Source organism: Pelodiscus sinensis, chromosome 7, assembly GCF_049634645.1.
Source record: "Pelodiscus sinensis isolate JC-2024 chromosome 7, ASM4963464v1, whole genome shotgun sequence".
NCBI classification, from domain to species: Eukaryota; Metazoa; Chordata; order Testudines; family Trionychidae; genus Pelodiscus; species Pelodiscus sinensis.
The window spans coordinates 32407050-32420311 of NC_134717.1; the positions used below are offsets into that span (position 1 = coordinate 32407050).

The window sequence follows — 13262 nt, forward strand, 5'->3', positions numbered from 1 at the left end:
TTTTTATATACACCACCATATTTATTGAACAAAATTTCTGGCCACTGAACAGCCAACATTTGGACCTAATTGTTTTCCATGATGAACCTGCATTTGGAAAAGACTGGCCAGCTATTGAAAACTGAGCTGCTTTGCACAAGAACAAATAATTTCACACACAGAGAACTCAGAAGTATTTTCAGAAAGGCTTTGATGATAAATATCAGTGGAAAACTAGTACCCAGAAATACCAGCCGTGTTTTACGATGATGTATGAGGATTTCTGGCCTAAGCAGCATATTTAAACTATTCCATGAATATTCTAGCAGATGTGTCAAATTAATGGAAAGTGGTTTTAGAACTCAGATCTTCTGAATTTTTTTTATTCTCTGAAAATTTTTGTTTTTTTTATTTAAAATTTTTTTTGAATGCAACAACTTTTTGAGTTTTTATTGTTCAAGCCAACTAACCACACTCAACCAGCCAAATAGCCACATGTGGCTAGTGGATGGTATGTTGGACAGCACGAGGTTACTGGATCTGTGAAATAAGTGTGCAATTCATGGGTTATATACAGTTGTATGAAGGGTTCCATTGTTGAAGCTGATTATGTTGTCCAATAAGTTGATGCTGGTGTGGGAGTGTTTTACAGGGAGCTTGATAAAGGGGTGGTGATTGTTGAAATTGTGTTAGAGTCTATGAGGAAATTTAGATACACTGATGGATATCTTTATCTCTGGACAGGTTATCTCAGATTTATCATTGCTTTCATAGTGCATTTGTCCAGAAATTCTTCCTTCTGGTTAACCTATGAAGAGATTACTATATATTGGGAAGCCATCTTCGTACTCATGGCTATTTCCATGTTTGGACAAAATATTTGTTATTGAATGTAAAATTGTTATGGGTGACGATGAAATGGATGAATTTGGCAATATGTTTGGGGTGGATATCTGAGAATTGTCCGTAGTCTTGTAGATATTTGAGGCAACATAAATTGTGGCAAGAATGATCTTCTGTGGGAGATTGCTAATGTTGTGGCATTCTGGAGGAAGTTGGACTTTTGTGGTAAGTGGTGTGAGGATGGTTTCTATGAGTCCTCACATTCCTTTACTAAGAGTGATGTGGCCGACCTGATGGGTCAACATATCTTAGAAGGTCACTGGAGTGGGTTTTTGGGAGATGAGGTTGTAGAGTTTCTTTTGGAATAGCTTGGGAAAATATCTGATAAGGTCTTTAAATTCCTGATTAAATGTGGGGTACCCTTCAACTACTTCATAATAGGTAGTGTCAGAGAGCTTTTGGTTGGCCTAGTTAACATATCCTCATAGTTGAGAATTAATAGGTTGCCCCCTATATCTGCTGGCTTGATCATTATCTCGTAATTGAATTTCAGAGACTGTATATCTGTCCTCATGTCAGTAGAAAAATTGTGGTGGATGTAATGTTTGTGAAGGATTTCTCAGTCAATGTTTTTCCTGTAACAAACATTCTTCTTTGGGTAGTGACCCCATGGGTGCCCCGCTGTAGGTGTCAGGCTCGTCCCAGCGCAGCAGTTCAGAGATGTTTCAGCTGTTGTTCGCCGGACCGCGCATGTGTGGTGGCCATCTTGTGGCTTTTCACGCCATTTCTGCTCTCACGGTCCGGCCCCGCCAGTTCCTTCTGACCGTCTTTGGGTGTAGACAGAGAAACTGCTCCCTCTCACGACGATCCTGTCAGGACAGAGAGAGGAGAGTTGTATATAGTTAAACAGTTCTTAGTTAGTTTAGTCTTTATAGTTGATTAGCCTTTAATTAGTTAGTTAATAGTTTAAAAATATTTTTCCTCATTCTTCAGCCATGCCCAGCTCACCGGGCTTCAAAAAGTGCCTGACCTGCAGGGATTCGATGCCCACCTCAGACGGGCTCTCTTCATGCATAAAATGCCTTGGGGAAACCCATATTCCCCAAAAATGTCAGCACTGTCCTACGCGAGAGCTTGGAGCGACCGTGAGATGCACCTTAAATGTTGTTATTTGATAAGGCACTCTGGCCGCAGACAGAAGCGGCAGAACAACCGGCATCTCTGTGGTCCACGTCTCATCGGCCTTTCCCCGTGGCGATGACATCCAGCAGGAGCTGTTCCCCATCTCACTCCCTGCCAGCCATGACCACGAGCTCCAAAGACAAACCGGGCATGTCTCACAAAACGGCGGCTCGAAAACCACACAAAGATAAAGCCGGTACAAAGTATGTAGGCACCAAGCTCAACAGTGCATACGGCACCGAGACCTAAGTCGGCACCAAAGTCAGCCTGGGAGCTCCCGACACCTCTGGCATCTAGCCTCTCTACAGCCCCTCTGGCACTGAGAGAAACAACAATGACACGCCTGGTGCCCAGCTCCTCGGCACCGATGCTGGCATCGAGGGAGACAACGGAGCCCGCTGACACTTCAATCCAGGCACCGGCAGCACTGGCACAAACCACATCGGCACCAATGCCTCGACCAGCGGTACCGTTGCATGCAGCACCGGAACCCATGGCACCGCTCAGATGCTCTTCTACACCATCATACTCCCAAAAGATCTCAATGCCAAGTGCAACTCCACCGACACCTTTGATGCAACCACCCCCATCTTCCATGAGTGGTCACCCACCAATAAGCCCAGAGCCGACAGCTTTTTCCCCAGAGTCACTGACTCCACCTTGCTACCACCAGCGATCGAGATACAGCGTCTCCTCATCATGACACCGTTATCACAGACAATACCAATCACCATCTCCCTGCTGTTCTTATTGTAGATCCAGGTCCCTAAGGTCCCTCTCCTATTCACGCAGCTACAGGGATGACCACTGACATTCATACTATTCCCAGTATCATGACCATCGGCACAGTTACTCACGATCAATTCACTCTTCACCGTTGCCAATTCCATCACGGTTCATTCGTGGCAGAAGTAGGTCATCCACTCCAGCAACAGCCAGACCGCCGATTCTGTCCGGCGATCCTATTTCTGCAGAGCAACCCATCGTTGAGCCACCACAGGTCATGGAGGTAGGGGCACCATACCAATTCTCCCCCATGGACGTCGCTTCCTCCTCCCCAGATGATGCCATACTTACCGGAGACAATTCACCTTCCGATGACCTCAAAGAGGTCCAGCGAACAACAGCTGAAACATCTCCAAACTGCGGTGCCGGGACGAGCCCGACACCCACAGTGGAGCGCCCACGGAGGGATACACCTCGAAGAACCATCGTTACTGCACAAGGTGAGTGACTTCTTCATGTCATGTTCAAATAGGGTGTCCAATGTGGGGTGTCCAAAAGATTCTTTTCTCCCCTGATGACTGTCTCTAGGGACATGGCAATTGTGGGTGGTGTCATCAATGTTGTGAAAGAATTTTCTGAGGCAGACTCAACAGCGGGCAAGGGAGCTGCTCCAGCCAGGCTACACTAGCTCCCCTGCTCACCTCCCCTTTAATCAGTTAACCAGTTAAACAATATGTTAGCCAATTACAACAGGATTTTACATCCCTACTGCCCATGGCAGGTAATCATGAGTCATCTCAGTAAAAACATATCTGTTCCTTAACACTTCCCTTCCCACAGTGTAGTACCTGTACATCCTGTGATCTAGTTTTATCACTGCTGTTTGTTCTCTGTCCTCTGCACTTATTCCCTGTTTCTCCAATACCTCTCATCCCAAGCTAAGCCTTGCTATGAGAGCACTGGACCTTCTCTCACTGTAGCCCCACATCCCTAGTGACAGAGTCCCAAGAAAAAGGGAGTTTGTTGTGTCTCAGTGCAGGTATTAGAACCCAGATGCCTGAGTTAGTTATATTCCATAGCCCTGGGCTATAAGCAGCCCTTGCTTAAGGCTAGTAATCCTGTAAAGGGAACTGCCACAGTGGAATTCACTCAACTGAGTCACCTCCACTGTGGCAGTTCTTTAGAGAGGAAATCAAAACCAATCATGGTGCAATTTGCAAGTGTCCATGATGCAGCCTTTTACAGGCATGCTAGCCTATGCATAAGGTGACTTGAGACTTCCAGGGAACTATGGAGTAAAGGGATCAACATTTTAAAAATGCTATGCTAGTAGAAGAACTTTTTCAAATGTACACTTCTTTAAACCCCAAACACCCTTCTTCTTAGAATATTTTATTTTGTCAAGGACTCCCCAGTCAACAAACAAAAAAGAATGTGTCTACCAGATCAGTGGGAACTTGTTCTGAGAAATATAAAACATGCTTATCCTCTCTCCTGTTTATTAATCTGGACAGGAGACAAAAAGAGGATTTCCTGATTTAATTTGATAGAAATAATTTTCACTTTCAATTTTTAAAGAGGTTGTAAACATTAATTCATTCTCATAATCATCCTTTGAATTCAGTAAAATTTCTTATTCTGATTTTAGAGATGGGGCAACTCGTACAGATAGATTAAGTGACTTGCTCAAGACCAGAAAACTGTGAGAATTAGAACTCTGGAACTCCTAGTGCTACACTCACATGGATAAATTCTTTTCTTACTGCAGAGTATTAGTTCCCACTTCCAACTGAAGTGTGACAAGGCTAAAGGAATTACAGCTTCAGATGCTCAGTTACATGTACAAACTTTTGATTGCACTCCAAAAACCTATTGTTAGAAGTTCTAATCACTTCTAGATAATAAGCACCACACTTTGAGATGGAATAATCTCTATATTAAGCCACTTTTCAAGATTATATACTTTAGTTTTCTAGTTAATAAAAGTCATGTTAAAATAACTTTCAAATTAGAGATCAAGGATGTTTATTTAATTTTAATGAAATGTGATGAGTTCTAGGACAAAGAGATATAATAGGTGGTATAAAATGGCTAATGCAGCTGGCCTCCCGAAGTTAAAATTAACAATGTAATTAAATCATTAGACACTACAGTTCATGTTGAGGAGAATGATGGGGGTGAATTAGAACATAAACATATTTTATTTATTAATATGAATGAATTAAACATGGGAGGTAATATGAGGTAATCATTGTATCACTGCATGCCAGAGAATTTGTTTAAGAATAAACAGAAATGGTTGTTTAAAATGCATGTAAGAGTATCAAGGAAATATGATCACTTGGCTCAGAAAAGAAGACTAGGTCATACAAAGAAGAGAATGAATGGAAATTGAAGGATAAAAGCCATAATAAAAACTAAATGAACACTATTGACTGGAAGATAGATCCCAACCTTGAATGTGTTGACATCAGTCTTTTATAGACTGTTGTTTGACATCTCACGTTTGCAATCAAAAGGAGGATTTTTTTAAAAACACAAAGAGCCTGGACTCTGGGGTGCATAACAGTAAGGATTTTAATATTAGATGCGTCCTGAAAACACAAAAGAGTTGTTTTGTAGCATAAGCAAAATAAGAAAAGGCAGTGTTTTATTGGAAGGTAACCTATTGTGTTACAGTGTTTTTATTTAACTGTGTTGTTTTGCCTTCAAGCTTATTACTTGAAACATTGAAACAAGAGTCATTCATACCTAGATGAGTGCAGATAGATACAATATAACTTTATTTTGTACTTTATTTTAGACTCCATATCTCAAAAAGTTTTTCAAGAACAAAGTTACAAAGAAATGGATTGTATTATAGACAGTGCTAGTAGTTGATGCTCATGGTTAAGGTTACCTATGACTTTTCATTATAAGCACCTGTTTTCAGTTACATATAAATGTTGCCAAACTTTAATTGTTCAGGCTAAATTTCCTATACCAGGTGTCTGACTAGGTTTAGTTATTTTGCTAATAATTCAATGAAAATATTTCAACTATTTTAAAAGAAAGGGTAGGGAAAATAGGTAGTTTTGCCAGTGTTTAACATTTCTAACCATTTTTTTGAAAGTTCCTGCTCTAATATGTTTTGAAGTAGTAACTTAAAATGTATCAGGATGAGGGAGGGAGGTGCTTTTTGTTGTGCTTCTGTCAAAATACACCCAAATTTGGCTGATGTATCAGCCTCCGAAAAATTACAATTTGCAACTTTTTAAACAGAACTTGTTATATGCTTGCTGCTAAGACAGCTGTACATTCATATATGCAGCTAAAGAAGTGAGCCCAAAAACTACCTTTGATTTCTCTCAGTGTAGGAACTCAAGAAAAGTAGTCAAGATACAGAAGTGAAGGAGATTGCACACTTCCTGCATATTAGACACAAAATAGAAAGGGTCCAAATCCATTATAAACACAGAGAGTTACAAAATAATATTTCCTGGCTTAGCAGAAAGGAAAAATGGACTAGGAATAATGGTAGCAGAAATATTACAGGATAAGGCAATGAACATGCAAAGGAAAAGTGAGCAGCTAAAGAAAATTTTCCTCTAAGTAGAGAAAAAATCTGTAATGCTATAGGCAGATACACACCATAGGTAGGTGCACATTTGAGGAGAAAGAGAAATTCAAAATAGCATTTGCCAAGTCATAAATTAAGTACCACAAGATGAGCATTTGGTTATCAAAGCCAATTTCAATGAATACGTGGGAGAACACAGTGAGGGCTATGATGATTGTCATGGAGAACACTGCTTTGAAAAAAGAAATGTGACAATAGACACTTACATCATAGATCAGCCTTAAACCAATTCCTATTTGTGATTGTACTGGACAGTTTGATGCAGGAGATACAGGGCACACTCTTTTCACAAATTATATCATGTTGTTCCCTGAAGATACATATGAACTGAAAAGACCCCTAAAACTAAGGAGAGCTGCAGAAAATTGCTTATAAATCACCAACAAAAGACAAAATACATGGAGTGCTTGATTGAGAAGAATAATGAGAAGCCAGTAAAACTGGATGGTATAAAGTCTGTGCAACAATATAAGTATTTCAGTTCAGTGCTAAGTCATTATGGGAATGATGTGGAAATTATGAGTCTTATGAAGACCACGTGATGTAAATTGAGCGACTTCACAGGAATTTTCACAGATAACTATAATAAACTATAGAGCAAAGAATATAAGCATAAAAGATCAAGATTAGACCAGCAATGATATGCAAGTTAAAATGCTAGTGAAAGAAGAACAATGAGGTTACTCTTCCAAATCCAGAAAGCTTAAGTGGATGCTGAGAAGCTGCAGTGAAATGGTGTGAACTAAGTGGCAGGTAGTCCCCATCATGAAAAGTATTGACTGAGTAAGAGAGTATTGACTGAGATGACTGGGTCATGTCAGATAATGAGATATGGGGTATGTTGGCCAGAGCGTACAAAAGCTAGTAGTCCTGGGACAAAGACCACAATAAAAGATCATTTGCAACATAGAAGGAGGACATGAAGATTAGTATAATCTTGGAAGACTGACTTGACAAAAGCACTTGTAGAAAAAGAGCTGCTAATCCTTTTTGAGGAGGTGAAGGCATAGAAGAGTTAAATAGAAATGCTATGGGGGAGGAGGGATTGGATGACTAAGGGGATTTACAGAACAACTAAAGATGGTGAGTGCTCTTAGTACTGCTATGGCTGGCAGGTCAGTTAAGTAAAGTTGGGTGCTCTATAAGGGTTCCTGTATGTCTGCAAGGATGACTTGGGCCTAAAGCTGTGTTGGATGTAACACTGAGTCAGTGAACAGCAGCTAGCATACACAGGAGAAATAAATGCACCCTGAATTCACAGTGCCTCTCACCAGGTCAGGTCACTACAGGAGTATGAGTCTCAGCAGTGACCAGTTCAGCCTTGTGTGTTGTTGAATCCAGTAAGCAGAGAGACACAAAACAACAACTTATTTTTTTAAATACTCTCATCAGTGATGGACATTTCATAGCCTTTCTTGTTTTCACTATAAAATAAATTATACTTTGGAACAATTCATTCTATGGATGTTAAATAGTGATTAATTTACTAGTTGAGTAGTTGATGGAATTTCCATCGAGTTCTCAACTAGTTGATAGGCACTTCTGCATTCCTCCTTTGAAATGTACAAGAGCCTCCACTGGGGCAACTCCATGTGCAGCCTGGGGCCAGCGGGAAGTCCCGCTGACTCCAGGCTACATGCAGCATGCCAGCTTTGAAATGCACAAGAGTTCCCCATTGACTCAGGCTCTGTGTGGCGCTGCTGCTTTGAGATGCCATGCAGAGACTGGGAGCAGCAAGGTGAGGGGAGGAATCAACTAGTTGACTCGACTACCTGATAATCTTTTGCTTATTGGATAGTCGACTAGTCCTTAACATCCTTAATTCATTCAAAATATTTTGCACATTACCCAATTAACCTCTTTTACCATCTTCTATTGTGATAACCAGGAGTCACCATATTTGAACGGATCCAAAAAAAAGAGTGGAGATTCCTGTGTCCATGTCACATCAGCTGCATTTGGATAATAATAAAAACAACTGGATTTTTCAAACTGTCACACATTAGTCACATAAATCAGGATGGAAAACAAGAATAAGTGGAATTTTTAATATGAGCAGAGCAGCAGACTTTCTCTGTGCTTTAGGTTATCCTCAACACTCTGCTGAAAAACCTATGTCTGATATTCAAAGTGATGAAAGATCTTTCTTGGTTGTTCATTACTATGTACTAAGCTGATAAAAGCAGAATGGAAGGAGATGACCATATGATTCATATAATGAGAATAGTAAAGCTAGTATTAGGGGGATTGTGATGAAATGTTATTTAGCATATTGTTTCCTGCAAGTGTGGGAAAACCAGCAGGATTTCTTTGACTTTAGAATAGAATGTCTCAGTTCAGGTCTGAGGGGGCATCATATTTTCAAATCATACCAACAATACTTACATGTTCTTATTTACAAATAAAATATCCAATCATTAGTAAGCTACATTACATGCTGGAAATATTAAGCTAATGGTCAGTTTGTAAGAAAATTTAAAGCCTAAAAAATTAATAGGGAAGCTACCATATAGACGTCTGGTTAAATTAGCAAAATAACTAGATCTAAACAGCCTGAAACTAAAATAGAAATAAAATCTTCAGAGCAGAACTGTAGTAATAGAATAATAGAATACTGGGACTGGAAGGGACCTCAAGAGGTCATCAAGTCCAGTCCCCTGCCCTCATGGCAGGACCAAATACTGTCTAGACCATCCCTGATAGACAGTTCATAGAATCATAGAATCATAGAATAATAGGACTGGAAGGGACCTCGAGAGGTCATCGAGTCCAGCCCCCCGCCCTCAAGACAGGATCAAGCTCCGTCTACACCATCCCTGACAGATGTCTATCTAACCTGTTCTTAAATATCTCCAGAGAGGGAGATTCCACCACCTCCCTTGGCAATTTATTCCAATATTTGACCACCCTGACCGTTAGGAATTTTTTCCTAATGTCCAATCTAAACCTCCCCTGCTGCACTTTAAGCCCATTACTCCTTGTCCTGTCCTCAGAAACCAAGAGGAACAAATTTTCTCCTTCCTCCTTGTGACACCCTTTTAGATATTTGAAAACCGCTATCATGTCCCCCATTAATCTTCTTTTTTTCAAACTAAACAAGCCCAGTTCATGAAGTCTGGCTTCATAGGTCATGTTCTCTAAACCTTTAATCATTCTTGTCGCTCTTCTCTGTACCCTTTCCAATTTCTCCACATCTTTCTTGAAATGTGGTGCCCAGAACTGGACACAGTACTCCAGCTGAGGCCTAACTAGTGCAGAGTAGAGCGGCAGAATGACTTCACGAGTTTTGCTTACAACACACCTGTTGATACAACCTAGAATCATATTTGCTTTTTTTGCAACAGCATCACACTGTTGGCTCATATTCAACTTGTGGTCCACTATGACCCGTAGATCCCTTTCCGCCATGCTCCTTCCTAGACAGTCGCTTCCCATCTTGTATGTATGGAACTGATTGTTCCTTCCTAAGTGGAGCACTTTGCATTTCTCTTTATTAAACTTCATCCTGTTTACCTCTGACCATTTCTCTAACTTGGTAAGGTCATTTTGAATTATGTCCCTATCCTCCAAAGAAGTCGCAACCCCACCCAGTTTGGTATCATCTGCAAACTTAATAAGCGTACTCTCTATCCCAATATCTACATCATTGATGAAGATATTGAACAGTACGGGTCCCAAAACAGACCCTTGAGGAACTCCACTTGTTATCCCTTTCCAGCAGGATTTAGAACCATTAACAACAACTCTCTGACTACGGTTATCCAGCCAATTATGCACCCACCTTATCGTGGCCCTATCTAAGTTATATTTGCCTAGTTTATCAATAAGAATATCATGCGAGACCGTATCAAATGCCTTACTAAAGTCTAGGTATATGACATCCACCGCTTCTCCCTTATCCACAAGGCTCGTTATCTTATCAAAGAAAGCTATCAGATTAGTTTGGCATGACTTGTTCTTCACAAACCCATGCTGGCTATTCCCTATCACTTTATTACCTTCCAAGTGTTTGCATATGATTTCCTTAATTACCTGCTCCATTATCTTCCCTGGGACAGACGTTAAACTGACCGGTCTGTAGTTTCCTGGGTTGTTCTTATTCCCCTTTTTATAGATGGGCACAATATTTGCCCTTTTCCAGTCTTCTGGAATCTCCCCTGTCTGCCATGATTTTTCAAAGATCATAGCTAAAGGCTCAGATACCTCCTCTATCAGCTCCTTGAGTATCCTGGGATGCATTTCATCAGGACCTGGTGACTTGCTGACATCTAACTTTCCTAAGTGATTTTTAACTTGTTCTTTGTGTATCCTATCTTCTAAACTTACCCTCTCTCTGCTTGTATTCACTACGTTAGGCACACCTCCAGACTTCTCGGTGAAGACCGAAACAAAGAAGTCATTGAGCATCTCCGCCATTTCCAAGTTTCCTGTTACTGCTTCTCCCTCCTCACTAAGCAGTGGGCCTACCCTGTCCTTGGTCTTCCTCTTGCTTTTAATGTATTTATAAAAGGTCTTCTTGTTTCCCTTTATGCCTGTAGCTAGTTTGATCTCATTTTGTGCCTTTGCCTTTCTAATCTTGCCCCTGCATTCCCGTGTTGCTTGCCTATATTCATCCTTTGTTAGTTGTCCTAGTTTCCATTTTTATATGACTCCTTTTTTATTTTGAGATCATGCAAGATCTCCTTGTTAAGCCAAGCTGGTCTTTTGCCATATTTTCTATCTTTCCTACACAGCGGAATTGTTTGCTTTTGGGCCCTTAACAACGTCCCTTTGAAATACTTCCAACTCTCCTCAGTTGTTTTTCCCTTCAGTCTTGCTTCCCATGGGACCTTACCTACAAGTTCTCTGAGCTTATCAAAATCTGCCTTCCTGAAATCCATAACCTCAATTGTGCTGGTCTCCCTTCTACCTTTCCTTAAGATCATGAACTCTATTATTTCGTGATCACTGTCCCCTATACTGTCTTCCACTTTCAAGTTCTCAACTAGTTCCTCCCTATTTGTTAAAACCAAATCCAGAACAGCTTCTCCTCTGGTAGCTTTTTCAACCTTCTGAAACAGAAAGTTGTCTCCAATGCAGTCCAGAAACTTATTGGATAGCCTGTGCCTCGCTGTGTTAGTTTCCCAACATATGTCTGGATAGTTGAAGTCCCCCATCACCACCAAATCTTGGGCTTTGGATAGTTTTGTTAATTGTTTAAAAAAGGCCTCATCCACCTCTTCCACCTGGCTAGGTGGCCTGTAGTAGACTCCTAGCATGATATCACCCTCGTTTTTTACCCCTTTTAGCTTAACCCAGAGTCTCTCTACACAGCTATCTCCTACGTAAATCTCCACTTCAGTCCAAGTGTGTACATTTTTAATATACAAGGCAACCCCTCCTCCCTTTTTTCCCTGTCTGTCCTTCCTGAGCAAGCCGTACCCTTCCATACCAATATTCCAATCATGCGTCCCATCCCACCAGGTTTCTGTAATACCAATGATATCATAGTTGTATTTATTGGTTAGCAATTCCAGTTCTTCCTGCTTATTACCCATACTTCTCGCATTTGTATATAGGCATCTAAGATACTGATTTGATCTTGCCTCCCTGTTGTGCCCTGACCCTCCTTTCTCCTTGCCATTATAGGCCGTAGTCCCCCCCATTTCCAACCCATCTCCCAGTCCCGCACATTCAGCACTTACCTGAGTTTCAAAGAGTTATCTAACCTACTCTTAAATATCTCCAGAGATGGAGATTTTACAACCTTCATGGGCAATTTATTCCAGTGTTTAAATATCCTGACAGTTAGGAACTTTTTCCTAATGTCCAACCTAAACCTCCTTTGCTGAAGTTTAAGCCCATTGCTGCTTGTTCTATCCTCAGAGGCCAAGATGAACAAGTTTTCTCCCTTCTCTTTATGACACCCTTTTAGATACTGAAAACTGCTATCATGTCCCCCCTCAATCTTCTCTTTTCTAAACTAAACAAACCCAATTCTTTCAGCCTTCCTTCATAGGTCATGATCTCTAGACCTTTAATTATTCTTGTTGCTCTAAATAAATAATGTCTAGGTGGGACAGTCTATGTTAGCTGAGCAAATACAGTTATTCTAAGATAATGTGACATATTTAATCTGTATATAACATCTATTATATATTTGAGTTTATGTGTCTGTCTGTCTATATATCTGTCTGTTCAAGAACTCCTCCCAAACAGTGAGAGCTAGGACCACCAAATTTGGCATACAGCTCAGGGATGTAAAAGAGTAGTCAATTAGTTGACTACCCGATGAGCTAGCTTATCGAGTAGTTGAGTCGACTACTCACATTCCCCTCCCCTTGCTACTACTATATTAGAGGCAGCAAGGCCGGGGGAGAAGCAGAAGCCGGTTCCCCCCAGCATTGTCTCCACGGTGATGCTTACCCACCCCCGCTGCTGCCTCTATAAGAGGCAGCGGGGGGGGAGGGAGGAGGAGGGAGGGATGGGCTCTGGCAGCAGCCCCTGTCTATGGACAGGGGCCAATGGTCTCGGAGCGAGCTGGGATTGAGCAAGCCAGCTCAGTCTCAGCTCACGCACAGTCCAGGAGCTACCCCCACTGCGGCACTGCAGTTTAAATATAGTAAGAGCCAGGCTGCCTGCCCACCCAGCTCTTCCTACATTTAAACTGCAGAGCCGCAGCAGGGGTAGCTTCTTCTGAGCACCTTCCCTTATCAACTCATCTTGTAGTCAATACAAATTGTATTAGATACATGATTACCCAAGTACCCGCCTCTTAACATCTTTAATACAACTTCCTCTTATATCTTACAGCAAGGTAAGGGTTTGGTTGTGCCAGGAAAATGGGATGTGCTTGGAATGGGATTGCATCTCATAAAACCATACAGAAAAGAGACAATCACTAGGCAGGTGAAAGAGACTGGCAGGAGGAACC

The 13262-nt window shown here is 41.2% G+C and overlaps 1 long non-coding RNA gene across 1 annotated transcript in view; it reads right to left on the reverse strand.

The window, feature by feature from the left end:
• LOC142830173 (uncharacterized) overlaps positions 1-13262 on the reverse strand; it is a 21491-nt gene continuing 8229 nt past the window's right edge. The window contains exon 2 of the long non-coding RNA XR_012905171.1: positions 1-1691. This is a non-coding gene — a long non-coding RNA (uncharacterized LOC142830173). The remainder of the gene's footprint in view (positions 1692-13262) is intronic.